This window comes from Ambystoma mexicanum, chromosome 11 (genome assembly GCF_040938575.1).
Source record: "Ambystoma mexicanum isolate Mex_15411 chromosome 11, UKY_AmexF1_1, whole genome shotgun sequence".
Taxonomy (NCBI): Eukaryota; Metazoa; Chordata; class Amphibia; order Caudata; family Ambystomatidae; genus Ambystoma; species Ambystoma mexicanum.
The window spans coordinates 1,179,942,060-1,179,968,012 of record NC_090934.1 but is presented as its reverse complement, the minus strand read 5'-3'; the positions used below and the strand labels follow the sequence as shown (position 1 = coordinate 1,179,968,012).

The 25,953-nt window shown below is 48.3% G+C and overlaps 17 non-coding genes across 17 annotated transcripts; all 17 read right to left on the bottom strand.

Moving 5' to 3' along the window:
* Window positions 1-10,907: 10,907 nt before the first annotated feature.
* On the bottom strand, window positions 10,908-10,990 carry TRNAL-CAG (transfer RNA leucine (anticodon CAG)). The gene has a single exon. It is a non-coding gene; the product is annotated as a tRNA-Leu (tRNA).
* A 1,010-nt stretch (window positions 10,991-12,000) lies between these two features.
* Window positions 12,001-12,083, bottom strand: TRNAL-CAG (transfer RNA leucine (anticodon CAG)). The gene has a single exon. It is a non-coding gene; the product is annotated as a tRNA-Leu (tRNA).
* A 468-nt stretch (window positions 12,084-12,551) lies between these two features.
* On the bottom strand, window positions 12,552-12,634 carry TRNAL-CAG (transfer RNA leucine (anticodon CAG)). Its single transcript has one exon. It is a non-coding gene; the product is annotated as a tRNA-Leu (tRNA).
* A 1,030-nt stretch (window positions 12,635-13,664) lies between these two features.
* On the bottom strand, window positions 13,665-13,747 carry TRNAL-AAG (transfer RNA leucine (anticodon AAG)). Its single transcript has one exon. It is a non-coding gene; the product is annotated as a tRNA-Leu (tRNA).
* Window positions 13,748-14,229: 482 nt separating this feature from the next.
* On the bottom strand, window positions 14,230-14,312 carry TRNAL-CAG (transfer RNA leucine (anticodon CAG)). The gene has a single exon. It is a non-coding gene; the product is annotated as a tRNA-Leu (tRNA).
* A 1,030-nt stretch (window positions 14,313-15,342) lies between these two features.
* TRNAL-CAG (transfer RNA leucine (anticodon CAG)) lies at window positions 15,343-15,425 on the bottom strand. Its single transcript has one exon. It is a non-coding gene; the product is annotated as a tRNA-Leu (tRNA).
* Window positions 15,426-15,907: 482 nt separating this feature from the next.
* TRNAL-CAG (transfer RNA leucine (anticodon CAG)) lies at window positions 15,908-15,990 on the bottom strand. The gene has a single exon. It is a non-coding gene; the product is annotated as a tRNA-Leu (tRNA).
* Window positions 15,991-17,007: 1,017 nt separating this feature from the next.
* Window positions 17,008-17,090, bottom strand: TRNAL-CAG (transfer RNA leucine (anticodon CAG)). Its single transcript has one exon. It is a non-coding gene; the product is annotated as a tRNA-Leu (tRNA).
* Window positions 17,091-18,680: 1,590 nt separating this feature from the next.
* Window positions 18,681-18,763, bottom strand: TRNAL-CAG (transfer RNA leucine (anticodon CAG)). The gene has a single exon. It is a non-coding gene; the product is annotated as a tRNA-Leu (tRNA).
* A 482-nt stretch (window positions 18,764-19,245) lies between these two features.
* Window positions 19,246-19,328, bottom strand: TRNAL-CAG (transfer RNA leucine (anticodon CAG)). Its single transcript has one exon. It is a non-coding gene; the product is annotated as a tRNA-Leu (tRNA).
* Window positions 19,329-20,358: 1,030 nt separating this feature from the next.
* Window positions 20,359-20,441, bottom strand: TRNAL-CAG (transfer RNA leucine (anticodon CAG)). Its single transcript has one exon. It is a non-coding gene; the product is annotated as a tRNA-Leu (tRNA).
* A 482-nt stretch (window positions 20,442-20,923) lies between these two features.
* Window positions 20,924-21,006, bottom strand: TRNAL-CAG (transfer RNA leucine (anticodon CAG)). Its single transcript has one exon. It is a non-coding gene; the product is annotated as a tRNA-Leu (tRNA).
* Window positions 21,007-22,036: 1,030 nt separating this feature from the next.
* Window positions 22,037-22,119, bottom strand: TRNAL-CAG (transfer RNA leucine (anticodon CAG)). Its single transcript has one exon. It is a non-coding gene; the product is annotated as a tRNA-Leu (tRNA).
* Window positions 22,120-22,601: 482 nt separating this feature from the next.
* TRNAL-CAG (transfer RNA leucine (anticodon CAG)) lies at window positions 22,602-22,684 on the bottom strand. The gene has a single exon. It is a non-coding gene; the product is annotated as a tRNA-Leu (tRNA).
* Window positions 22,685-23,714: 1,030 nt separating this feature from the next.
* TRNAL-CAG (transfer RNA leucine (anticodon CAG)) lies at window positions 23,715-23,797 on the bottom strand. The gene has a single exon. It is a non-coding gene; the product is annotated as a tRNA-Leu (tRNA).
* Window positions 23,798-24,279: 482 nt separating this feature from the next.
* On the bottom strand, window positions 24,280-24,362 carry TRNAL-CAG (transfer RNA leucine (anticodon CAG)). The gene has a single exon. It is a non-coding gene; the product is annotated as a tRNA-Leu (tRNA).
* Window positions 24,363-25,392: 1,030 nt separating this feature from the next.
* Window positions 25,393-25,475, bottom strand: TRNAL-CAG (transfer RNA leucine (anticodon CAG)). The gene has a single exon. It is a non-coding gene; the product is annotated as a tRNA-Leu (tRNA).
* Window positions 25,476-25,953: the final 478 nt, after the last annotated feature.

The following is a 25,953-nucleotide window of genomic DNA, read 5'->3' as shown; positions in this document are numbered from 1 at the left end:
AAGAGAGAAAAGGAATCGTTGTGTGAAAAGCCTGAATGGTTAATGAGTTGAATTGAAATAATTTTGAACGTCAAGATACTTGAACTGATAGTTATTTTGAAACCTGGAAGAGCTGACTTCTTGAGGAAGGAAACCCTGAGACCTTGTGAGTTGTGAGCTGACTTCTTGGGGAAGGGATCCCCAAGTCTTGGTGAATCCTATTGACCCTAGGACTGTGTTGACCTCTTGGAGGAAAGGAAGCCCCAAGACCTTTTGGAACTCTGTGGAAATTTTGGGTAGAGGAACCCTCAAGGCTTTTTGGAACTGTGTTAGGAAACCTCAAGGCCTTTTTGAACTATGTTGAACTCTTGGGGAAGGGAACCCCAGGGCTTTTCTGGAATTGTTATAAACCTGGGGAAGGGAAGCTGAACTTAAGCCACGAGCTGGAAGAAGCTCAGAACAGTGTTTTGACCACCATTTTGTTTAAATGCTGACATGCCTACACATTATATATATTTAGTTGTGAGGGCAAGTATAGGTTTTGGATGCAGACCGACTTTTAAGTTGAACTTCTGACACAGACTATCCTTAGTTTTCTTTAGGTAGGGAAATCCCACCTTAGCATAGGGCAAGTTAAGCCTTACTCCATCCTTACATTTAAGAAAAATAAAACATCTTAAAAAGTTGAATCTGTTGTCTGTGTCTTAAATCATGATGCCTTCACAGTATTCCCATGCAAAGAGGATGTGGCCTAGCAGTTCCTCTAGACTAATCCCATTGGTGGCAGGACCAAGACTCATTGGATGTGGCCTCCCACTCCAGTAATGTTGCAGACTGAGCTGTCATGAACTGGAGCAATGCCACAGGTTACAATTAATTTTGAGCTTTTTATCCATCACATTTAGGTGTATAATGCTGTGTAAAAATACATGCAGCGAGTGTGCTGCAACTCTTCAGTTATTTTTGGTTGCTGCCTCAATCCTCACCAGGCATGTTTTCCAATTATGTGCACCCTTAAACTAGAGCAGGGTTCCATCAATGCTGCCTTCAATAACATTTGCCTTCTCCACAACCTTCCCCCAACACCCTCACCCGAGGATTTATATTTCAGTGGCAATATGTTTCTCTTTGTCTTGATTTCAAAGAAGGCAGAGTAACTTAGTGATAAGCATAAGGGGACACTTGTGTTGGTCTATCCATCTCCTGACAGTTCACAGCTTCAATGGATTTTCCCTAATGATTTGACAACTACTATTTAGAATTTGGCAGCAGATGCCCAGAATCAAAAATGACGATGTAAATGTGAAAATGACTAATCGCCTGCCCTGGCATTGTTTTCAGAAATCTCAGTGGTTAGATCCTTTAATGCATCATCTGGAGGGAAAATAAGATAGCTCAAGAAATGTCTTGAAGCCATTTTGGTAGTGTTTACTGTTAGGAGTCAGGAATGAAACTCAGACACAAGGGGTTCATAGTTTTGGTCAAAGACTTTTATTAAAACAAAAGGGGTTGGGAAAATGCCTCTGTCCCTGCACTGGAGGGGTTTCCTACCTTAAACCAAAATTAAGAATCTGTCAGTGGTCAGAATGTCCAAAACAAAACGCCCTGTGTCCAGCTTTCTATTCTGACCCTCACATTCTAATAAAGCAATTCTAAAGTGGAAAGGGAAAATGTCTTTGGCCTTGAGTGATGTGTAAATGTTCACAAACAAAATGCATAGCTCCAACACAAAAAGTCCCAAAGGACAGAGTTCCTTGCTCCAGAGGGTGATCCGCTTCCCTTGGATTTCTCTTCACTCGGGCGCCCTTTCAGGATTATCGATGAAACATGGCTTTATTCAACATTTTTACCATAAAAGCATTAAAACATTTACATGCTGAATTCTACATGGGGGTTGGAAGACTCTGTGAACATAGCAGCGGTGTCTGAGGAAGACGCGATTGATGCCATGCCCTTTGTGCGGAAATATCTTTGATGAGAGGGACATCCAGCCCAACCATAGTAAAAATGCCTCAGCAGAGGGTCAGTCTCATCCCAGAAATATGTTCAGGAGGTTGGACCTGGTATAGGTGGTGGGCCACGTATAATTACAAGGAAGCATCAGGATGGCTCAGTTAGATCGGTCAAGTTAAACGGCCCCCTGGATAAATGGGTCCGATTCCAATATACTAATAAGGTGATACAACAAGAAACACAAAAGTTAGTGAGACCTATGTTAAAGACCCAGGAATATCAATCGAAAAGGGTTTTCACAAGTGGGCCGGTAAGTATTAGTCAGGGAACATCATCAAATGTTGCGGGACCTGATATAAGGTCAGGGGTGGCCCCCAAACGGACACGCTCGAAGGTGGAATAAGATGCAATAAAGAGAGAGACCAGTACAATGGGATACATAAAATACAACCACAACTCAGTAGTTTGGACACTGCGGCTCTGATAAATAGGGTATAGGTTCTCCATTGGAACAATTGGTGAGTCTTTGAATGTGTATATGACTAATGACCTGGTTAAAACATAGGCACCGTAGATGGCTGACCTGTTGGACCTTGGACTCATGCTCAGATTGGACGAACTAGTTCCTACGGACGGGAGTCCATTTCTAAACCGGTCGACATTACTGGGCCTCTGGGCTAAGATGCCATGGTTATCGCTGATAACCACAAATGATATAGCTCAAGCTATCTTCCCCGAATACGGCAGTAGTACAAATTGGGTACAGATACGTATGGCCAACAGGATTGCTACAGGAAACATGGCTAGATTGTTCATTGGTGATCGATGGTTTTCACATACATCAGGTACTGGCCAATAAGGGTGTACACGGTAGACCTTTTGGGGGTCTAATTGTGGCAGTAAAAAATAGTTTTCGCTCCATGCAAATACCACTGGCTACAGCAGGTAGCAATTTAATGGCAGTGGTTGTATACTAGGAGGGAATTACAGATTGGGAACTGTTGATAATCAATGTTTATGCCCCTTCAGGCCCAGAAGGGGTGGATGAGATCTATAATAGTTTGGATGACATTCTCACCAATGTGGAGGACGATGAGAAGCACCTGATAGTGGTGGGAGGGGACCTGAATGCCTGGTGTATTGACAACACACTTAGACCTACGTATGGAAATGTCCAGTCTAGAAGTAATATGCACCAAATTTTAGCGAATAATAAAGGTAGGAAATGGATTTCCTTTTTAGGCCTATACGATATATGGATGTTGAATGGTAGAACGACAGGGGATATACCAGGGGCATACACTTGGAGAGGCAATAATAGTGTGACAACCCTGTATTACCTTTTTGGGAATAACGCTTGTCTACAAGGGGTAAAATCATTCACAGTGCTTGGTATGGAACATGGCGATCATGATCCAGTAATACTCGATATGGACATTTCTATACAAGAGAGGGAAAGGTGTGGTGTCACAAATTTGAAAGTAAACCATGCAGGCAACACAATAAGGTGGAGGGAAAATAATTTAAGTAAACTAGACAGTATTCTCAGTAAATCCGCAAGTGCTATGATAAGCAATATTGAATGCATGAATGAGTGAGAGATTGAAACATAGTTCCAACATCTCACCAGCACAGTGGGTAAGGTGGCGATACTGGTCTGGCGGTCTGTAACAAATATACCAATTGCTATGACAAAAACATTTGGGATAAAAAAAGATCTATGCATCGATTAATCCGAATGTCATTGGTAAAGGGAGGCAAATGTGAAGAGACTGCTAACCATTGTAAAGAGATCCGTAGATCCTACCAAGGTTGGCTTAGATGTTGGAGAAATTCCATCCAGAATGCTGACTGGCAGCATATGATTAAAGTATTACGTGGAAAGTGTACCCGTTCAATATGGTCAGTATTGACAAAAGCCAAGGGGGATATCAGAAAGCACACAGTAAACCCAATACAAGGGCAAACCTGGGAAACCTACTTAAAAAATCGAGGAGGGGATACGATACAAAATATTATGCCAACTATTGTGGAGGGGGGCTGGCCACTTTCCTTCACAATGGAGTCCGTGAAAGAAGTAATCCTAAAGTTGAAACATTCGAGAGCCCCTGGTCGAAATGGGTTGGCTAATATTGTCCTTAAGAGGAACCCGTACCAGTGGACTCTTGTTTTACGGGCTCTATTTGAAAAGGTATGCCAAAATCAGCATATACCTGATACATGGCATAATGCAGTCCTTTTACCTGTTTACAAAAAAGGCGACAGGACGATCCCCGAGAACTATAGATTATTGTCAGTATTAGACGTAACAGGGAAGATCTTTTCAACCTTTATACTTAAGGCTCTGAATCAGTGGGTTGAGGAATCCAAGATCTTGCATTTCACCCAAACGGGCTATAGGGCTGGCTCAGGTACGAGCCATAACCTGAGGGTATTAGACCTCCTCATACGCGGCACCCTAGAATCTGGTACCCAGACATTATATATAATGTTTGTTGACTTCAAAGCCGCATTCGATGCGGTTGATCGGGCCAGACTCTGGGAAAAACTTACTAAGGTGGGATGTCCGGCGTGGCTGGTTAGTGTACTACAGGATCTGCACCTATCTACTAAGGCAGCGATCAGACTTTCTGATGATGGAGTGATTACGGAGATGGTAGAAAACTGGAAAGGAGTTAAACGGCTGTACATTGTGGCCGACCCTGTATAATCTGTATATGGCCGATGCCCCGAATTGGCTCTATACAGAGGTGGGCTGTTGTCCCAGGGTAGGGGGAAGTCTCCTGACCTGTCTATTGTATGCAGACGATTTGGTCCTCTTGAATTATACCTTCTTGGGTATCAAAGCAATGTTTATGGCACTCTGTAACTATGCAGATGTAAACAATTTGATGATAAATATGGATAAGACCAACATTCTGTCTGTTTCTGCAAAGAAGATGAAAAGACCCATACTTAAGTGTGACTTGGGAATAATTGAATATGTGGATGTTTATACATATCTGGGGTTAGATATTGATAGTACATTATCTTACAAGAGAATCATGGTGAGACAAAAGGCTCCGGCCCATAGGATGATCTGCTTTATTTGGAAATTTGCAAGGAACACTGCTGGGTATTCATTGGAGGCAATGATATCCCTGTATAAACAAAGATTTTGTCCAACAACACTTTATGGATTGGAAGCTCTGGCCATGGTTGTTTTATCGTGGCTAGACATCCTAGAGGGAAGTTTTTGGAAGCAAATGCTGAGACTCAAGCCTTCTGCAACTATACAGTACATAAGACTTGAATTTGGCTTGACTTCCCTTAAAGGAGAAATGTTCAGAAGACGTGGGTTGTTATACATCAAAACCCATACAAATCCTAGATGTCAACTGCTCAGTCTCCTGGCTGTCCCGGCATATGGCAAAGATAGTTTGGGTCTGTTGGTAAATGACGTGTTCAATGACCTAGGATGATTTCCGGACTTTACCAGTAAGACAGTGGGATTGGGTGTCAAATTACAGACATGTAGAGACCCTACAGAGCTATGCCTGTATAACAAATGTTGTGCATAGTTCCCTGCAGCCTCAAGCCTACCTTAGACAATGCCCAAACATGGGTATGCAGGCAATTTGGCTAAGGCTGAGGATAAATCAGTTACAGATATTAACGGTAACAGGTCCACAGTTAGGACTGCTTAAAAAAGACAGATAATGTTGGTTGTGTAATAATACACTATACCCAGAGACAGCTAAACATATTCTCACCGAATGCAGGACATTGGGTCCAGAATATATGTTTTGGCTGGGACCACTTGTTTATCACTTGGAATATATTAAGAGTGAGCATTTCTGTGCCTATTGTCTCAACACGGACAGCCAAAAGGTTCATATTGCTATTTATCATCTGTGGCTAATTATTAAAAAACATCTAGATAGTGCAAAATAGCACTAATGTATTGACTGAATGAAATGAAATGTGGTTAATGTATTGTGTGGATTTTAAAGCCCTGGCAAATTAATGATGTTTTACTGTATGATACTCTGTATTTGTTTTAATGGTATAATGGATTTGATACACTGGGCCTCATTACGACCTCGGCGGTAGCCATGCCGCTATTGGCGGCATGGCTGCCGCCGAAATCACGTCCAGGTCCGGGTCCTCAGAAGGAGGAATTACCGGGCCATTCCGAGTTCGGAAGGCCCAGTAATTCCTCCCTCCAAGGACCCGGACCCGGTCCTTCCCCATTCCCATTCAGCCCCATAGGGCTGAATGGGAATGGGAGAGGGAGCAAACAACGGGCCATTACGAGTTGGCCCGTTGTTTGCTCCCTCTTCCCCTCGCGGGGCCCGGTAAGCACGCCTGGTTTGACCAGGATTTGCTTCCTGGGTCCCGCGAGGGGACCTCGTAATGAGGCGGCACGGGGCAAACGGTGCCGGCACCTTTTACGGCGCAGTTAACCCTGTAACGCCAGGGTTGTAATGAGGCCCACTGTGTTTTATTGTTGTTGTGATTTTAGTGTGTTTGTAAAGTTTCTTTGAAACTAAACAAATAAATAATAATTCAAACATTTTCAGAAAAATACACTTTAAATACCATTTAAATACAATGAAATCTGTTTACCTTATAATTACACCTATAGAATCAAGTTGAATCTGCTCTGACACATCTATACCTTCTTACCCATGCATGAAATAAACACTTTGATACAAAGAATACAACATTTAGGGGGTAAGTAACAAGATCTGAAGTCTTTGTAACCCTCACAGAGGAGTACAAAATAGCCCACTGTCTCCTCTGCCACACCACAGACCAGACAACTCAACTTATTGGTGGTCTTCCACTTCACTGTGAAAGTTGCCACTTTTAAAGTATTTGTACATAGTTGAATATATTGCAGGTGCATATCCAGAGGTTATGACATCTAGGTAATTTTCCTAACCAACAATCTGCTTGCAGGATAGATACGAAGGTCCAGTACTCAAAGTTAAACAGTCCTCTTGCATTTGATACAGGGTTCATCCTTGGCATGCCTCCTTCCCTTGTTGTTTAGAGTGATGATATGATATATTATGGTATTTATAACGTGCCTATACACAAGTGTTTCAAGGCGCGACGAGGCAGGGGAGGGGAACAGAGGGAAGACAGAGACAAAGATCTTACTAGGCCAGGTGACATTGAGATTGTGCAAGTGCAGGGGAAAGGGGAAGGGGGAAAAAGTGCATGGGGGAAGGCGCAGTGCAGTACATGGGAACGACAGTACAAATAGACAAATAAGCAAAAATAAAAGTGCGGCTAGCTGGTGGCGAGTGCAAGGGTAAGTGCAGACATCAGGTGTCAAGTGCTGGTAGGGGCTGTAGGGATACAGAAAACAGTCCCCAAGTGCGGGGGATGCCAAGGAGGCAGTAAAGGTGTGCAACTGGTGGGGGAGGGGACCTGGGCCCGAGAACAGAGGGTAGCCAGGTGACCACTGCAGTTTCAGTTTCAGCTTCAGCCAGGAGTTCAGCAGGGTAGAGGAGGAGAGAAATCAGAAGCAAAGAGGAAGGTTTTGAGGTGCTTCCGGAAACCGTAGATGGTTTCTCCTCAAGTTTCACAGAGGAGGGGGGCTGTTCCAGAGGGAGGCCCCAGCCGAAGAAAGAGATCTACCACCAACTTGTTGCTTGTAGAAGCGACTGACTCTGAGGGAGTTGGAGGCGGATGAGCAAAGAGCTTGAGAGGGAGAATATTTAGAAAGAGAGAGTTGAAGGCATTGAGGCCTCGGGCCCCAGAAGGCCTTGTGGACAATGCAGAGGGTTTTGAACTGAATCCTCGCTGCCACTGGAAGCCAGTGCAGAGATTTCAGTCCTGGAGAGATGCGAACCCTGGGCTTGAGGCCAAGGACAAGTCTCGTGTTCTGTTCTGGATGAGTTGCAGAGAGTAGAAGCAGGCAGATTTAGAAAGAGGCTGTTGCAGTAATGTAGCCTAGAGAGAACCAGAGCTCTAGAGACAGTGAGCTTCTGGGGGGAGGAGAGGAAAGGAAGAATACCTCTGAGGAGGTGCAGCTGGTAATGTGACTTCTTAGAGACGTCAGAAATATGAGTAGAGAAGTAGAGTGTGGAGTCGAAGATGACCCAAGGTTTTTAGCCTCACAGGAGGGAGCAGGAAGAGGACCAAGAGACGCCGGCCAGAGAGTGACAGGAAAGAGGGAGCAGGTGTGCCGATGAGGAGAATCTCGGTCTTACTGCCATTAAGGCTGAGATCATTGGCGGCACACCACTCCTGGATAACAGACAGACAGAAATGAGAGAAGGAGAATAAGTGGCAGAAGGGAGCCTGAAAATGAGTTGAGTGTCATCCGCATAGCACTGAAAGTTGGGACAGAGAGCGGAAATGCAGTGGGCAAGGAGTGCCAGGTATTGGTTGAACAGCCAGAGAGAGCGGTTAGAGTACCAACAGCATCCCCAGACACGTGTTTCGGTCTGGTTGGACCTCATCAGTAGGGAGGAGCTGTGCCTCTCTAAGAATAGTGAGCATGGGGTCCACGTCTGGATTCCCCTAGTAACTTAGGGTGAGACCCAAAGTTACTTGCATATGCAAATTAACAAGGGGGGGGTCTCACCCTAAGTTACTAGGGGAATCCAGACGTGGACCCCTTGCTCACTATTCTTAGAGAGGCACAGATCCACCCTACTGATGAGGTCCAACCAGACCGAAACACGTGTCGGGTTTCTGTTGGTACTCTTGTTCAGAGGAGAATTGCCTAGCATTTCGGTGCTGGACTGCCCCAGGGCAGGACAAAGACTGATATGTTTGGGACAGTTCTTCTCTGTGAAAGATAGTGAGCTAAAGACTCTGGGTAAGTCTCTCGTAACCAGGACTAATGTTTGGCAGAGGGACTCCCAGGACCCCCCCTTGTTAATTAGCACTGAAGCCAGACTAATGGTCATGGAGACAACCAACAGATTCATTGTGAAGATTAAGCTGGGAGATGGCCAGTTTTTCCAGGAGTTTGCCCAGGAAAGGAGTGATGGAGATTGGGCGATAGTTAGCCGGGCAAGAGGGGTCGGTTTGCTTCAGGCAGGAAGGGAAGACTCCTGTGGCGAAGGAGGTTGCAGAAGACAGCCAGGGCCAAGGTGTCAGTGTGGTCTTTGATGGTTTTGGAGGAACAGGGGTGAACCTGTTTTGACGAGACTTTCATAGATCAGACTTGTCTAGAAACCTTGTTTGAGGAGCATTAGGGAAAGGCACAGAAGGAGGGAGTAGAGGTGGCCGAAGAAGGGCCAGAGGAAGAGCAGGGAGTAGAGGGGGCAGGGGAAGAGGAAGAGAGAGAGGACAGGATGTACTGAGTTTTAGAGATGAAATGAGGAGCCAGGGCTGTGCAGAGGGCATGGGAGGGGACAGGAGAGATAGAGACTGCAGCAGGATTGGCCAGCTACTTGCAGATTTTAAAGAGTCTAGCTGGGTTGTTAGATGCCGCAGAGACGCAGACTTGGATGTGGGCTCTCTTCTTGGTGCGGACAGAGAGCCGGTATTGCCTTTGGAGTAGGCGTTCATACTTTTTGGGTTGTCCCATAGTAGTGCCAGGTCCAGCCTGAGCAGTTCTTTGTGGACAAACTTAAACCATGAAAGTGATCTTGATCCATTCGGGCAAAGAAAACTATTAAGTGCTATTCCATAGTCAGCCAAAATGTTTATTCAGATGAAATGATCCATCAAACACAAATGAAATGCAATGAGACAATACATAATAAGATAAAATGTGTGCTCACGCTATGCATAAAATACAATTTTCCAGGGATAAATACCAGTCACAATGCGGCTTTCTATAAAAATGAATAAAATCACATAACATACAGAAAAAGTTCATAGATACCAATACACAATCCATCCAATAGGGTGCCTTCTTATATTTTAAAAATAGGTTTATTTTTGATGAGAGTTCAAGGGGCCAGGAGAACCACATAATACTCCAATTCCTTGGGGGCAAAACTCCTTTTGACTATTTGCTAAATGGCCAATCTTTTTGGGACAATTAGGTGAGTAACCCCTTTCTTTGGTACATGGCTCTTTTCAAGAATGATAGCAGTGCCCAAGCTGTCAAGACAGAATACACTGTTAAAAGAAATAGATCTGCAGGCCTATTGGTGTGGATGTTAACTGACCTAAGCACCAGCAGTAAAGTGGACAGCCTGATGTTAGTATGCAGAATAATAGAAGATGCACCATGTCCTCTGTCTTAGCACTACACATTGGGCAGCCCACCTCATCTGGGTGCCCCCTCCATTTGGCTGTGGTACCCCTCAGCTGCAAGCAATCAAATCTTGCGTGAGTGAGCAGCCAACAATCTCTTCTGGTGGAGCCCCAAATTAAATAGGGCTGGATCTCCTCTACCCGGCTGATCACTGCATGTGCTCTATCTGAAATAGTTGCAAACTCCATGAGATCCCTGTTCCTCTTGAATGCTTCTCCCAGACTGCTTTTGTAGGATCTCATTTGACTTTTAGACAGCAAAATGGCTGAAGGTGAGAGTACCTAAATATTTACATGGGAAAGTGCTACATCAATGTAGGAGAGCCAAGGGATTTTCCTCCAACTATCCCTAGTCATTACAGACCTAATGATAAAATAACACAAGGATGCATATTCGTTTGCCCAAAGCCTAATCCAAAAGGTTAAAGGAGCAAAGGCCCACTGGTCCTCCCAGAAGTCCATTCCCAGTTCTCTATGACTAGAGGTACAGGGAGAGAACACATTGGGTTCTTTATGCATTTTTTCCAAAGGCAAAATGTCGCGGTGCGCCCGTTTGCATGTCCACAAGGCCGGCCCAGTCCAAAGATGGTTTTTCACTGGAGTTCACTTTCCCAAAAAAGAAGCGAGGAAATACAGAAAGCACTGGAAATCAACCATGAGGCCTGCAGTGCGTGCTCCAACTCCATCTCCCTGTTCCAGAAAGCCTTGGCCAGCAGTTATAGGACGCCTGGAATGTTACAATCAAATGAAAAGAAAAAATCTGTCAGAAGTGGGATTCGAACCCACGCCTCCAGAGGAGACTGCGACCTGAACGCAGCGCCTTAGACCACTCAGCCATCCTGACTCTGCCATTTGCACCCCTCAGATGCGGCTTAGAGGCAATGTTGGAAAGTCTCAAAGACCACCCGCCTAAAATCCTCTCCTATTGCATTAAAGTCTCCAAATTCCTCCCAAAAGAATAATCACAGGCAGGGCAGCACTCATACAACGACTACTGGCACAGACGTGCAGGGTTCAATCCCTATGTACAGCAGCTACTTGTCACAAGCACACATGAGTCTTTCATGTTTCTGCAGAACGGTGCTGCCTGCCACCTGTTAACAGACACAAGCAACTACACCTCAGGAAATAGGAAGGCAGGAGGCGGGCTGGTTTATGCAAATAAAAGCATGCACTGTGTCCAACCCTTCAGGAGGTTCAGGCAGTGTGCTAGAGCCTTCTTGGTCACAAGAGGTTGGACACTAGTGCCGGGGAGCCTGTTTAGGCTGAAAAGACTGTGTATGGACCGGCCTGATCTCCCTGTACTCCTGCACAGGACTCACTCTAAATTACAGGGCTAAAGAGTTCTGCCAGCAAAGCCTATATACAATGGCCGTTCGGGCAGGCAGGTGGTTGGTTGGGCAGAGGGCGAGGAGGAAGAACTGTGTTCACTCCTCTGCCTGCCTTTTTACCTCTCGCTTCCCCCCACTCGCTCCTCCATCTGCCTCCCACTATGTCACACTAACTTTCCACCTGACCCCCATTTCAAATAGGTCACTTCATTCCAACTAGGCCCAGTGAAAAGGACAAGACGTTGGGTTCTTTATGCATTTTTTCCAAAGACAAAATGCCGCGCTGCGCCCATTTGCAAGTCCACAAAGCTAGCACAGTCCTAAGACGGTTTTTCATTTAAGCACTGTAGTACACCTGCCAAAAGGGCAGTCAAGCATTCCAGGACCAACTGCAGACTTAGCTGGAGGACGGGAGTGTGTGGAGCACGCTCCAACTCCATCTCCCTGTTCCAGAAATCCGTGGCCGGCAGTTATAGGAAGCGTGGAATGCAATCACATGAAAAGTAAAAACCCATTTCAGGTATGTCAGAAGTGGGACTCGAACCCACGCCTCCAGAGGAGACTGCGACCTGAACGCAGCGCCTTAGACCACTCGGCCATCCTGACTCTGCCTTAGGCGCTCGCCTGAATCGGCTTAGAGGCTATGTTGGCAAGTCTTTGACCACACTTAAATCCTCTTGGATTTCCTAAAATGTCTCCACAGTCTGCCAGGAATATACTCTCGCGCATCCCACCCACCACCCTCCCCATCCATTTTAAAAATGTCACTTCATTCCCACTAGGCCCAGTTAAAAGGACAACACATTGGGTTCTTTATGCATTTTTTCCAAAGGCAAAATGTCGCGGTGCGCCCGTTTGCATGTCCACAAGGCCGGCCCAGTCCAAAGATGGTTTTTCACTGGAGTTCACTTTCCCAAAAAAGAAGGGAGGAAATACAGGAAGCACTGGAAATCAACCATGAGGCCTGCAGTGCGTGCTCCAACTCCATCTCCCTGTTCCAGAAAGCCTTGGCCAGCAGTTATAGGACGCCTGGAATGTTACAATCAAATGAAAAGAAAAAATCTGTTACAGACATGTCAGAAGTGGGATTCAAACCCACGCCTCCAGAGGAGACTGCGACCTGAACGCAGCGCCTTAGACCACTCGGCCATCCTGACTCTGCCATTTGCACCCCTCAGATGCGGCTTAGAGGCAATGTTGGAAAGTCTCAAAGACCACCCGCCTAAAATCCTCTCCTATTGCATTAAAGTCTCCAAATTCCTCCCAAAAGAATAATCACAGGCAGGGCAGCACTCATACAACGACTACTGGCACAGACGTGCAGGGTTCAATCCCTATGTACAGCAGCTACTTGTCACAAGCACACATGAGTCTTTCATGTTTCTGCAGAACGGTGCTGCCTGCCACCTGTTAACAGACACGAGCAACTACACCTCAGGAAATAGGAAGGCAGGAGGCGGGCTGGTTTATGCAAATAAAAGCATGCACTGTGTCCAACCCTTCAGGAGGTTCAGGCAGTGTGCTAGAGCCTTCTTGGTCACAAGAGGTTGGGCACTAGTGCCGGGGAGCCTGTTTAGGCTGAAAGGACTGTGTATGGGCCGGCCTGATCTCCCTGTACTCCTGCACAGGACTCACTCTAAATTACAGGGCTAAAGAGTTCTGCCAGCAAAGCCTATATACAATGGCCGTTCGTGGCCGTTCGGGGCCGTTTGGGCAGGCAGGTGGTTGGTTGGGCAGAGGGCGAGGAGGAAGAACTGTGTTCACTCCTCTGCCTGCCTTTTTACCTCTCGCTTCCCCCCACTCACTCCTCCATCTGCCTCCCACTATGTCACACTAACTTTCCACCTGACCCCCATTTCAAATAGGTCACTTCATTCCAACTAGGCCCAGTGAAAAGGACAAGACGTTGGGTTCTTTATGCATTTTTTCCAAAGACAAAATGCCGCGCTGCGCCCATTTGCAAGTCCACAAAGCTAGCACAGTCCTAAGACGGTTTTTCATTTAAGCACTGTAGTACACCTGCCAAAAGGGCAGTCAAGCATTCCAGGACCAACTGCAGACCTAGCTGGAGGACGGGAGTGTGTGGAGCAAGCTCCAACTCCATCTCCCTGTTCCAGAAATCCGTGGCCGGCAGTTATAGGAAGCGTGGAATGCAATCACATGAAAAGTAAAAACCCATTTCAGGCATGTCAGAAGTGGGATTCGAACCCACGCCTCCAGAGGAGACTGCGACCTTAACGCAGCGCCTTAGACCACTCGGCCATCCTGACTCTGCCTTAGGCGCTCGCCTGAATCGGCTTAGAGGCTATGTTGGCAAGTCTTTGACCACACTTAAATCCTCTTGGATTTCCTAAAATGTCTCCACAGTCTGCCAGGAATATACTCTCGCGCATCCCACCCACCCCTCCTAACCCACCACCCTCCCCATCCATTTTAAAAATGTCACTTCATTCCCACTAGGCCCAGTTAAAAGGACAACACATTGGGTTCTTTATGCATTTTTTCCAAAGGCAAAATGTCGCGGTGCGCCCGTTTGCATGTCCACAAGGCCGGCCCAGTCCAAAGATGGTTTTTCACTGGAGTTCACTTTCCCAAAAAAGAAGCGAGGAAATACAGGAAGCACTGGAAATCAACCATGAGGCCTGCAGTGCGTGCTCCAACTCCATCTCCCTGTTCCAGAAAGCCTTGGCCAGCAGTTATAGGACGCCTGGAATGTTACAATCAAATGAAAAGAAAAAATCTGTTACAGACATGTCAGAGGTGGGATTCGAACCCACGCCTCCAGCGGAGACTGCGACCTGAACGCAGCGCCTTAGACCACTCGGCCATCCTGACTCTGCCGTTTGCACCCCTCAGATGCGGCTTAGAGGCAATGTTGGAAAGTCTCAAAGACCACCCGCCTAAAATCCTCTCCTATTGCATTAAAGTCTCCAAATTCCTCCCAAAAGAATAATCACAGGCAGGGCAGCACTCATACAACGACTACTGGCACAGACGTGCAGGGTTCAATCCCTATGTACAGCAGCTACTTGTCACAAGCACACATGAGTCTTTCATGTTTCTGCAGAACGGTGCTGCCTGCCACCTGTTAACAGACACGAGCAACTACACCTCAGGAAATAGGAAGGCAGGAGGCGGGCTGGTTTATGCAAATAAAAGCATGCACTGTGTCCAACCCTTCAGGAGGTTCAGGCAGTGTGCTAGAGCCTTCTTGGTCACAAGAGGTTGGGCACTAGTGCCGGGGAGCCTGTTTAGGCTGAAAGGACTGTGTATGGGCCGGCCTGATCTCCCTGTACTCCTGCACAGGACTCACTCTAAATTACAGGGCTAAAGAGTTCTGCCAGCAAAGCCTATATACAATGGCCGTTCGTGGCCGTTCGGGGCCGTTTGGGCAGGCAGGTGGTTGGTTGGGCAGAGGGCGAGGAGGAAGAACTGTGTTCACTCCTCTGCCTGCCTTTTTACCTCTCGCTTCCCCCCACTCACTCCTCCATCTGCCTCCCACTATGTCACACTAACTTTCCACCTGACCCCCATTTCAAATAGGTCACTTCATTCCAACTAGGCCCAGTGAAAAGGACAAGACGTTGGGTTCTTTATGCATTTTTTCCAAAGACAAAATGCCGCGCTGCGCCCATTTGCAAGTCCACAAAGCTAGCACAGTCCTAAGACGGTTTTTCATTTAAGCACTGTAGTACACCTGCCAAAAGGGCAGTCAAGCATTCCAGGACCAACTGCAGACCTAGCTGGAGGACGGGAGTGTGTGGAGCAAGCTCCAACTCCATCTCCCTGTTCCAGAAATCCGTGGCCGGCAGTTATAGGAAGCGTGGAATGCAATCACATGAAAAGTAAAAACCCATTTCAGGCATGTCAGAAGTGGGATTCGAACCCACGCCTCCAGAGGAGACTGCGACCTGAACGCAGCGCCTTAGACCACTCGGCCATCCTGACTCTGCCTTAGGCGCTCGCCTGAATCGGCTTAGAGGCTATGTTGGCAAGTCTTTGACCACACTTAAATCCTCTTGGATTTCCTAAAATGTCTCCACAGTCTGCCAGGAATATACTCTCGCGCATCCCACCCACCCCTCCTAACCCACCACCCTCCCCATCCATTTTAAAAATGTCACTTCATTCCCACTAGGCCCAGTTAAAAGGACAACACATTGGGTTCTTTATGCATTTTTTCCAAAGGCAAAATGTCGCGGTGCGCCCGTTTGCATGTCCACAAGGCCGGCCCAGTCCAAAGATGGTTTTTCACTGGAGTTCACTTTCCCAAAAAAGAAGCGAGGAAATACAGGAAGCACTGGAAATCAACCATGAGGCCTGCAGTGCGTGCTCCAACTCCATCTCCCTGTTCCAGAAAGCCTTGGCCAGCAGTTATAGGACGCCTGGAATGTTACAATCAAATGAAAAGAAAAAATCTGTTACAGACATGTCAGAGGTGGGATTCGAACCCACGCCTCCAGCGGAGACTGCGACCTGAACGCAGCGCCTTAGACCACTCGGCCATCCTGACTCTGCCGTTTGCACCCCTCAGATGCGGCTTAGAGGCAATGTTGGAAAGTCTCAAAGACCACCCGCCTAAAATCCTCTCCTATTGCATTAAAGTCTCCAAATTCCTCCCAAAAGAATAATCACAGGCAGGGCAGCACTCATACAACGACTACTGGCACAGACGTGCAGGGTTCAATCCCTATGTACAGCAGCTACTTGTCACAAGCACACATGAGTCTTTCATGTTTCTGCAGAACGGTGCTGCCTGCCACCTGTTAACAGACACGAGCAACTACACCTCAGGAAATAGGAAGGCAGGAGGCGGGCTGGTTTATGCAAATAAAAGCATGCACTGTGTCCAACCCTTCAGGAGGTTCAGGCAGTGTGCTAGAGCCTTCTTGGTCACAAGAGGTTGGGCACTAGTGCCGGGGAGCCTGTTTAGGCTGAAAGGACTGTGTATGGGCCGGCCTGATCTCCCTGTACTCCTGCACAGGACTCACTCTAAAGAGTTCTGCCAGCAAAGCCTATATACAATGGCCGTTCGTGGCCGTTCGGGGCCGTTTGGGCAGGCAGGTGGTTGGTTGGGCAGAGGGCGAGGAGGAAGAACTGTGTTCACTCCTCTGCCTGCCTTTTTACCTCTCGCTTCCCCCCACTCACTCCTCCATCTGCCTCCCACTATGTCACACTAACTTTCCACCTGACCCCCATTTCAAATAGGTCACTTCATTCCAACTAGGCCCAGTGAAAAGGACAAGACGTTGGGTTCTTTATGCATTTTTTCCAAAGACAAAATGCCGCGCTGCGCCCATTTGCAAGTCCACAAAGCTAGCACAGTCCTAAGACGGTTTTTCATTTAAGCACTGTAGTACACCTGCCAAAAGGGCAGTCAAGCATTCCAGGACCAACTGCAGACCTAGCTGGAGGACGGGAGTGTGTGGAGCAAGCTCCAACTCCATCTCCCTGTTCCAGAAATCCGTGGCCGGCAGTTATAGGAAGCGTGGAATGCAATCACATGAAAAGTAAAAACCCATTTCAGGCATGTCAGAAGTGGGATTCGAACCCACGCCTCCAGAGGAGACTGCGACCTGAACGCAGCGCCTTAGACCACTCGGCCATCCTGACTCTGCCTTAGGCGCTCGCCTGAATCGGCTTAGAGGCTATGTTGGCAAGTCTTTGACCACACTTAAATCCTCTTGGATTTCCTAAAATGTCTCCACAGTCTGCCAGGAATATACTCTCGCGCATCCCACCCACCCCTCCTAACCCACCACCCTCCCCATCCATTTTAAAAATGTCACTTCATTCCCACTAGGCCCAGTTAAAAGGACAACACATTGGGTTCTTTATGCATTTTTTCCAAAGGCAAAATGTCGCGGTGCGCCCGTTTGCATGTCCACAAGGCCGGCCCAGTCCAAAGATGGTTTTTCACTGGAGTTCACTTTCCCAAAAAAGAAGCGAGGAAATACAGGAAGCACTGGAAATCAACCATGAGGCCTGCAGTGCGTGCTCCAACTCCATCTCCCTGTTCCAGAAAGCCTTGGCCAGCAGTTATAGGACGCCTGGAATGTTACAATCAAATGAAAAGAAAAAATCTGTTACAGACATGTCAGAGGTGGGATTCGAACCCACTGCGACCTGAACGCAGCGCCTTAGACCACTCGGCCATCCTGACTCTGCCGTTTGCACCCCTCAGATGCGGCTTAGAGGCAATGTTGGAAAGTCTCAAAGACCACCCGCCTAAAATCCTCTCCTATTGCATTAAAGTCTCCAAATTCCTCCCAAAAGAATAATCACAGGCAGGGCAGCACTCATACAACGACTACTGGCACAGACGTGCAGGGTTCAATCCCTATGTACAGCAGCTACTTGTCACAAGCACACATGAGTCTTTCATGTTTCTGCAGAACGGTGCTGCCTGCCACCTGTTAACAGACACGAGCAACTACACCTCAGGAAATAGGAAGGCAGGAGGCGGGCTGGTTTATGCAAATAAAAGCATGCACTGTGTCCAACCCTTCAGGAGGTTCAGGCAGTGTGCTAGAGCCTTCTTGGTCACAAGAGGTTGGGCACTAGTGCCGGGGAGCCTGTTTAGGCTGAAAGGACTGTGTATGGGCCGGCCTGATCTCCCTGTACTCCTGCACAGGACTCACTCTAAATTACAGGGCTAAAGAGTTCTGCCAGCAAAGCCTATATACAATGGCCGTTCGTGGCCGTTCGGGGCCGTTCGGGGCCGTTTGGGCAGGCAGGTGGTTGGTTGGGCAGAGGGCGAGGAGGAAGAACTGTGTTCACTCCTCTGCCTGCCTTTTTACCTCTCGCTTCCCCCCACTCACTCCTCCATCTGCCTCCCACTATGTCACACTAACTTTCCACCTGACCCCCATTTCAAATAGGTCACTTCATTCCAACTAGGCCCAGTGAAAAGGACAAGACGTTGGGTTCTTTATGCATTTTTTCCAAAGACAAAATGCCGCGCTGCGCCCATTTGCAAGTCCACAAAGCTAGCACAGTCCTAAGACGGTTTTTCATTTAAGCACTGTAGTACACCTGCCAAAAGGGCAGTCAAGCATTCCAGGACCAACTGCAGACCTAGCTGGAGGACGGGAGTGTGTGGAGCAAGCTCCAACTCCATCTCCCTGTTCCAGAAATCCGTGGCCGGCAGTTATAGGAAGCGTGGAATGCAATCACATGAAAAGTAAAAACCCATTTCAGGCATGTCAGAAGTGGGATTCGAACCCACGCCTCCAGAGGAGACTGCGACCTGAACGCAGCGCCTTAGACCACTCGGCCATCCTGACTCTGCCTTAGGCGCTCGCCTGAATCGGCTTAGAGGCTATGTTGGCAAGTCTTTGACCACACTTAAATCCTCTTGGATTTCCTAAAATGTCTCCACAGTCTGCCAGGAATATACTCTCGCGCATCCCACCCACCCCTCCTAACCCACCACCCTCCCCATCCATTTTAAAAATGTCACTTCATTCCCACTAGGCCCAGTTAAAAGGACAACACATTGGGTTCTTTATGCATTTTTTCCAAAGGCAAAATGTCGCGGTGCGCCCGTTTGCATGTCCACAAGGCCGGCCCAGTCCAAAGATGGTTTTTCACTGGAGTTCACTTTCCCAAAAAAGAAGCGAGGAAATACAGGAAGCACTGGAAATCAACCATGAGGCCTGCAGTGCGTGCTCCAACTCCATCTCCCTGTTCCAGAAAGCCTTGGCCAGCAGTTATAGGACGCCTGGAATGTTACAATCAAATGAAAAGAAAAAATCTGTTACAGACATGTCAGAGGTGGGATTCGAACCCACGCCTCCAGCGGAGACTGCGACCTGAACGCAGCGCCTTAGACCACTCGGCCATCCTGACTCTGCCGTTTGCACCCCTCAGATGCGGCTTAGAGGCAATGTTGGAAAGTCTCAAAGACCACCCGCCTAAAATCCTCTCCTATTGCATTAAAGTCTCCAAATTCCTCCCAAAAGAATAATCACAGGCAGGGCAGCACTCATACAACGACTACTGGCACAGACGTGCAGGGTTCAATCCCTATGTACAGCAGCTACTTGTCACAAGCACACATGAGTCTTTCATGTTTCTGCAGAACGGTGCTGCCTGCCACCTGTTAACAGACACGAGCAACTACACCTCAGGAAATAGGAAGGCAGGAGGCGGGCTGGTTTATGCAAATAAAAGCATGCACTGTGTCCAACCCTTCAGGAGGTTCAGGCAGTGTGCTAGAGCCTTCTTGGTCACAAGAGGTTGGGCACTAGTGCCGGGGAGCCTGTTTAGGCTGAAAGGACTGTGTATGGGCCGGCCTGATCTCCCTGTACTCCTGCACAGGACTCACTCTAAATTACAGGGCTAAAGAGTTCTGCCAGCAAAGCCTATATACAATGGCCGTTCGTGGCCGTTCGGGGCCGTTTGGGCAGGCAGGTGGTTGGTTGGGCAGAGGGCGAGGAGGAAGAACTGTGTTCACTCCTCTGCCTGCCTTTTTACCTCTCGCTTCCCCCCACTCACTCCTCCATCTGCCTCCCACTATGTCACACTAACTTTCCACCTGACCCCCATTTCAAATAGGTCACTTCATTCCAACTAGGCCCAGTGAAAAGGACAAGACGTTGGGTTCTTTATGCATTTTTTCCAAAGACAAAATGCCGCGCTGCGCCCATTTGCAAGTCCACAAAGCTAGCACAGTCCTAAGACGGTTTTTCATTTAAGCACTGTAGTACACCTGCCAAAAGGGCAGTCAAGCATTCCAGGACCAACTGCAGACCTAGCTGGAGGACGGGAGTGTGTGGAGCAAGCTCCAACTCCATCTCCCTGTTCCAGAAATCCGTGGCCGGCAGTTATAGGAAGCGTGGAATGCAATCACATGAAAAGTAAAAACCCATTTCAGGCATGTCAGAAGTGGGATTCGAACCCACGCCTCCAGAGGAGACTGCGACCTGAACGCAGCGCCTTAGACCACTCGGCCATCCTGACTCTGCCTTAGGCGCTCGCCTGAATCGGCTTAGAGGCTATGTTGGCAAGTCTTTGACCACACTTAAATCCTCTTGGATTTCCTAAAATGTCTCCACAGTCTGCCAGGAATATACTCTCGCGCATCCCACCCACCCCTCCTAACCCACCACCCTCCCCATCCATTTTAAAAATGTCACTTCATTCCCACTAGGCCCAGTTAAAAGGACAACACATTGGGTTCTTTATGCATTTTTTCCAAAGGCAAAATGTCGCGGTGCGCCCGTTTGCATGTCCACAAGGCCGGCCCAGTCCAAAGATGGTTTTTCACTGGAGTTCACTTTCCCAAAAAAGAAGCGAGGAAATACAGGAAGCACTGGAAATCAACCATGAGGCCTGCAGTGCGTGCTCCAACTCCATCTCCCTGTTCCAGAAAGCCTTGGCCAGCAGTTATAGGACGCCTGGAATGTTACAATCAAATGAAAAGAAAAAATCTGTTACAGACATGTCAGAGGTGGGATTCGAACCCACGCCTCCAGCGGAGACTGCGACCTGAACGCAGCGCCTTAGACCACTCGGCCATCCTGACTCTGCCGTTTGCACCCCTCAGATGCGGCTTAGAGGCAATGTTGGAAAGTCTCAAAGACCACCCGCCTAAAATCCTCTCCTATTGCATTAAAGTCTCCAAATTCCTCCCAAAAGAATAATCACAGGCAGGGCAGCACTCATACAACGACTACTGGCACAGACGTGCAGGGTTCAATCCCTATGTACAGCAGCTACTTGTCACAAGCACACATGAGTCTTTCATGTTTCTGCAGAACGGTGCTGCCTGCCACCTGTTAACAGACACGAGCAACTACACCTCAGGAAATAGGAAGGCAGGAGGCGGGCTGGTTTATGCAAATAAAAGCATGCACTGTGTCCAACCCTTCAGGAGGTTCAGGCAGTGTGCTAGAGCCTTCTTGGTCACAAGAGGTTGGGCACTAGTGCCGGGGAGCCTGTTTAGGCTGAAAGGACTGTGTATGGGCCGGCCTGATCTCCCTGTACTCCTGCACAGGACTCACTCTAAATTACAGGGCTAAAGAGTTCTGCCAGCAAAGCCTATATACAATGGCCGTTCGTGGCCGTTCGGGGCCGTTTGGGCAGGCAGGTGGTTGGTTGGGCAGAGGGCGAGGAGGAAGAACTGTGTTCACTCCTCTGCCTGCCTTTTTACCTCTCGCTTCCCCCCACTCACTCCTCCATCTGCCTCCCACTATGTCACACTAACTTTCCACCTGACCCCCATTTCAAATAGGTCACTTCATTCCAACTAGGCCCAGTGAAAAGGACAAGACGTTGGGTTCTTTATGCATTTTTTCCAAAGACAAAATGCCGCGCTGCGCCCATTTGCAAGTCCACAAAGCTAGCACAGTCCTAAGACGGTTTTTCATTTAAGCACTGTAGTACACCTGCCAAAAGGGCAGTCAAGCATTCCAGGACCAACTGCAGACCTAGCTGGAGGACGGGAGTGTGTGGAGCAAGCTCCAACTCCATCTCCCTGTTCCAGAAATCCGTGGCCGGCAGTTATAGGAAGCGTGGAATGCAATCACATGAAAAGTAAAAACCCATTTCAGGCATGTCAGAAGTGGGATTCGAACCCACGCCTCCAGAGGAGACTGCGACCTGAACGCAGCGCCTTAGACCACTCGGCCATCCTGACTCTGCCTTAGGCGCTCGCCTGAATCGGCTTAGAGGCTATGTTGGCAAGTCTTTGACCACACTTAAATCCTCTTGGATTTCCTAAAATGTCTCCACAGTCTGCCAGGAATATACTCTCGCGCATCCCACCCACCCCTCCTAACCCACCACCCTCCCCATCCATTTTAAAAATGTCACTTCATTCCCACTAGGCCCAGTTAAAAGGACAACACATTGGGTTCTTTATGCATTTTTTCCAAAGGCAAAATGTCGCGGTGCGCCCGTTTGCATGTCCACAAGGCCGGCCCAGTCCAAAGATGGTTTTTCACTGGAGTTCACTTTCCCAAAAAAGAAGCGAGGAAATACAGGAAGCACTGGAAATCAACCATGAGGCCTGCAGTGCGTGCTCCAACTCCATCTCCCTGTTCCAGAAAGCCTTGGCCAGCAGTTATAGGACGCCTGGAATGTTACAATCAAATGAAAAGAAAAAATCTGTTACAGACATGTCAGAGGTGGGATTCGAACCCACGCCTCCAGCGGAGACTGCGACCTGAACGCAGCGCCTTAGACCACTCGGCCATCCTGACTCTGCCGTTTGCACCCCTCAGATGCGGCTTAGAGGCAATGTTGGAAAGTCTCAAAGACCACCCGCCTAAAATCCTCTCCTATTGCATTAAAGTCTCCAAATTCCTCCCAAAAGAATAATCACAGGCAGGGCAGCACTCATACAACGACTACTGGCACAGACGTGCAGGGTTCAATCCCTATGTACAGCAGCTACTTGTCACAAGCACACATGAGTCTTTCATGTTTCTGCAGAACGGTGCTGCCTGCCACCTGTTAACAGACACGAGCAACTACACCTCAGGAAATAGGAAGGCAGGAGGCGGGCTGGTTTATGCAAATAAAAGCATGCACTGTGTCCAACCCTTCAGGAGGTTCAGGCAGTGTGCTAGAGCCTTCTTGGTCACAAGAGGTTGGGCACTAGTGCCGGGGAGCCTGTTTAGGCTGAAAGGACTGTGTATGGGCCGGCCTGATCTCCCTGTACTCCTGCACAGGACTCACTCTAAATTGCAGGGCTAAAGAGTTCTGCCAGCAAAGCCTATATACAATGGCCGTTCGTGGCCGTTCGGGGCCGTTTGGGCAGGCAGGTGGTTGGTTGGGCAGAGGGCGAGGAGGAAGAACTGTGTTCACTCCTCTGCCTGCCTTTTTACCTCTCGCTTCCCCCCACTCACTCCTCCATCTGCCTCCCACTATGTCACACTAACTTTCCACCTGACCCCCATTTCAAATAGGTCACTTCATTCCAACTAGGCCCAGTGAAAAGGACAAGACGTTGGGTTCTTTATGCATTTTTTCCAAAGACAAAATGCCGCGCTGCGCCCATTTGCAAGTCCACAAAGCTAGCACAGTCCTAAGACGGTTTTTCATTTAAGCACTGTAGTACACCTGCCAAAAGGGCAGTCAAGCATTCCAGGACCAACTGCAGACCTAGCTGGAGGACGGGAGTGTGTGGAGCAAGCTCCAACTCCATCTCCCTGTTCCAGAAATCCGTGGCCGGCAGTTATAGGAAGCGTGGAATGCAATCACATGAAAAGTAAAAACCCATTTCAGGCATGTCAGAAGTGGGATTCGAACCCACGCCTCCAGAGGAGACTGCGACCTGAACGCAGCGCCTTAGACCACTCGGCCATCCTGACTCTGCCTTAGGCGCTCGCCTGAATCGGCTTAGAGGCTATGTTGGCAAGTCTTTGACCACACTTAAATCCTCTTGGATTTCCTAAAATGTCTCCACAGTCTGCCAGGAATATACTCTCGCGCATCCCACCCACCCCTCCTAACCCACCACCCTCCCCATCCATTTTAAAAATGTCACTTCATTCCCACTAGGCCCAGTTAAAAGGACAACACATTGGGTTCTTTATGCATTTTTTCCAAAGGCAAAATGTCGCGGTGCGCCCGTTTGCATGTCCACAAGGCCGGCCCAGTCCAAAGATGGTTTTTCACTGGAGTTCACTTTCCCAAAAAAGAAGCGAGGAAATACAGGAAGCACTGGAAATCAACCATGAGGCCTGCAGTGCGTGCTCCAACTCCATCTCCCTGTTCCAGAAAGCCTTGGCCAGCAGTTATAGGACGCCTGGAATGTTACAATCAAATGAAAAGAAAAAATCTGTTACAGACATGTCAGAGGTGGGATTCGAACCCACGCCTCCAGCGGAGACTGCGACCTGAACGCAGCGCCTTAGACCACTCGGCCATCCTGACTCTGCCGTTTGCACCCCTCAGATGCGGCTTAGAGGCAATGTTGGAAAGTCTCAAAGACCACCCGCCTAAAATCCTCTCCTATTGCATTAAAGTCTCCAAATTCCTCCCAAAAGAATAATCACAGGCAGGGCAGCACTCATACAACGACTACTGGCACAGACGTGCAGGGTTCAATCCCTATGTACAGCAGCTACTTGTCACAAGCACACATGAGTCTTTCATGTTTCTGCAGAACGGTGCTGCCTGCCACCTGTTAACAGACACGAGCAACTACACCTCAGGAAATAGGAAGGCAGGAGGCGGGCTGGTTTATGCAAATAAAAGCATGCACTGTGTCCAACCCTTCAGGAGGTTCAGGCAGTGTGCTAGAGCCTTCTTGGTCACAAGAGGTTGGGCACTAGTGCCGGGGAGCCTGTTTAGGCTGAAAGGACTGTGTATGGGCCGGCCTGATCTCCCTGTACTCCTGCACAGGACTCACTCTAAATTACAGGGCTAAAGAGTTCTGCCAGCAAAGCCTATATACAATGGCCGTTCGTGGCCGTTCGGGGCCGTTTGGGCAGGCAGGTGGTTGGTTGGGCAGAGGGCGAGGAGGAAGAACTGTGTTCACTCCTCTGCCTGCCTTTTTACCTCTCGCTTCCCCCCACTCACTCCTCCATCTGCCTCCCACTATGTCACACTAACTTTCCACCTGACCCCCATTTCAAATAGGTCACTTCATTCCAACTAGGCCCAGTGAAAAGGACAAGACGTTGGGTTCTTTATGCATTTTTTCCAAAGACAAAATGCCGCGCTGCGCCCATTTGCAAGTCCACAAAGCTAGCACAGTCCTAAGACGGTTTTTCATTTAAGCACTGTAGTACACCTGCCAAAAGGGCAGTCAAGCATTCCAGGACCAACTGCAGACCTAGCTGGAGGACGGGAGTGTGTGGAGCAAGCTCCAACTCCATCTCCCTGTTCCAGAAATCCGTGGCCGGCAGTTATAGGAAGCGTGGAATGCAATCACATGAAAAGTAAAAACCCATTTCAGGCATGTCAGAAGTGGGATTCGAACCCACGCCTCCAGAGGAGACTGCGACCTGAACGCAGCGCCTTAGACCACTCGGCCATCCTGACTCTGCCTTAGGCGCTCGCCTGAATCGGCTTAGAGGCTATGTTGGCAAGTCTTTGACCACACTTAAATCCTCTTGGATTTCCTAAAATGTCTCCACAGTCTGCCAGGAATATACTCTCGCGCATCCCACCCACCCCTCCTAACCCACCACCCTCCCCATCCATTTTAAAAATGTCACTTCATTCCCACTAGGCCCAGTTAAAAGGACAACACATTGGGTTCTTTATGCATTTTTTCCAAAGGCAAAATGTCGCGGTGCGCCCGTTTGCATGTCCACAAGGCCGGCCCAGTCCAAAGATGGTTTTTCACTGGAGTTCACTTTCCCAAAAAAGAAGCGAGGAAATACAGGAAGCACTGGAAATCAACCATGAGGCCTGCAGTGCGTGCTCCAACTCCATCTCCCTGTTCCAGAAAGCCTTGGCCAGCAGTTATAGGACGCCTGGAATGTTACAATCAAATGAAAAGAAAAAATCTGTTACA